This window comes from Micropterus dolomieu, unplaced genomic scaffold (assembly GCF_021292245.1).
Source record: "Micropterus dolomieu isolate WLL.071019.BEF.003 ecotype Adirondacks unplaced genomic scaffold, ASM2129224v1 contig_13416, whole genome shotgun sequence".
Taxonomy (NCBI): domain Eukaryota; kingdom Metazoa; phylum Chordata; class Actinopteri; order Centrarchiformes; family Centrarchidae; genus Micropterus; species Micropterus dolomieu.
The window spans coordinates 12381-14446 of record NW_025742402.1 but is presented as its reverse complement, the minus strand read 5'-3'; positions in this window follow the sequence as shown (position 1 = coordinate 14446).

Genomic DNA, 2066 nt, shown 5'->3' with positions numbered 1-2066 from the left:
GGAGAGGGACAGTAAAGACAAAGCGAGCATGCGGGGATGAAAGGAACAAAACGTTTATGTCCCAAAAACCTGTTCAAAATGAGAGACAGACAGGAAGTTAAAAAAAGTGAGCGTAAATCTTTGACTTACCATCTAGTTGTGACTGAGACTCTGAAAATAACAAAAAGAAACAGAAAACACTTTTGAAACAACAACTTTGTATTTATATGTAAATGTCTCAGGCTACATTGACATGTTGTATTTACATGGGTGGAAATTTGTGATCATCTGTAACATTTATTACTAAACTCAAACGCAAAGATTTTTGATTAGTGACACTTTAAACCTGGTCTTTCTTTTGTTGTTGTTGTTGTTCCTTTGCCCATCTCTAGTTTTCAGCAATAAATTTGATTTATCTCTCCTGTGCCTTGATTTTTCATCCCCAAATTCATTTTTATTTGTTAGTCCCATATCCCCTAGATGCCAGGGATATAACACAACTGAACTTACTGACAAATTTCAGCTCTGGATCAACTTAAATTTAATATCATTACTTTATTATTATTACTAATATTTACTTAATATGATAAAGTAACTTATGAACTTGCATGTTCTGCAAGTGGAAGATTTTGTGTCTGTTTCATGCTGGCTTGTCACTCAGAAGAGCAAATTGCAGACAGATTTTATAGGTAAAGCTTCATAAATTTTCCATAAAGTTTTGTACTTTTCATTGCACCAGCTTTGTAAAAAGTTTAAATAAATTCAGGTTTTCCACTAGTAGGTGATACTTTTTCCTCTAACAACTACCAGACAGCAGTTATTAGATATCAAACATGATTAGTTCAGGTGTGCACAGTGAGGAGGGTCCTTACCTTGTGTCAGGAGAGTCAGCAGAGCTGCCACACAGATCACTTTGTAGAAAGCCATAACTGTAAATGCATATCATCAGATCTGCACCACCATAAATAACCTTCTTCTCCCCTCCCTCTCACTTTCTGTCTACCTCCAACACTGACCTTACATGAATTGAGTTTATTTGGACAGGGACTCACTTGTTATCTGCCACTAAATTGTCTGTGAAGGTTCTCAGTCATCCAGGTCAAAGTTATCCAAGGAAGGTTATAATTAAGGACAACTGGACCTGGTTCAAGAGACTGGAAGATGTTTCATCCCTCATCCAAGAGACTCAGGGTTCCTGCAACATTTTTGAAGTCAAATTTAATGCTTTTTAAGACTTTTTAAAGACCTCAACAAATGTAAATTTAAGACCCCAACATTTGAAACCATTTCTTTGACAGAAAAAAAATGCACCTTATCTCTTTTAGTAGGCACTGCCATATTTGGCAGTTTTATTTTCACCCCAGGTGAATGATCTGAATGACCTGTCATTAAAATGCACTTTGGGTGATCAGATGGCCACATGAAAGTACATGTGTGAATCCAACAGAAACATATTGAGGACAGATTGTGATCAGATCAGTAAAACCACCTCAAGGACACCATGGCCACATGAATGCATCGTTGTCCATCCACATACAACAACTACTTGGGTGGAAATATGTCACAATCTTCTGCAAATAAAATCCAAAAGTCTGACAGCGCAGACAGGCGCCTAGACAGTCTGTCCATTCAGTGTTGTGCACTGTGCTCAAACAGTGCCGATTATTGATCATGCTCATGTTTTTGGTGAACTGATGATGCTCATTTATGAAGGTGAACTAGGGCTGGGCAATGAAACAATAGTGATAATTATCGTGATCAATAACAACATAAAAAATGTTCAGTAAATATTTGATTTAATTTATTTGAATCACGAACGAATTAGCACGTTCTTTTCTATTAAGATGACTATTTTGTTGAGGACTGAATAAAGATTTTATCAAATTTTACTCTCTGTTTTGAATGTTCTACCTCAGATTTGTGAAGTAATCCACTGTTTGATACCAGGCTGCTGTTTAGCATCAAGTGTTTATCATGTTGTGACCATAAATAAAAGTTTAAAAGCACAATTAACCATCTGGTTTCTTCAGCTTTCACTCAGGAGCAAAAATCAGCCTTTAAACCTATAATGATTTGACATTTAAAGT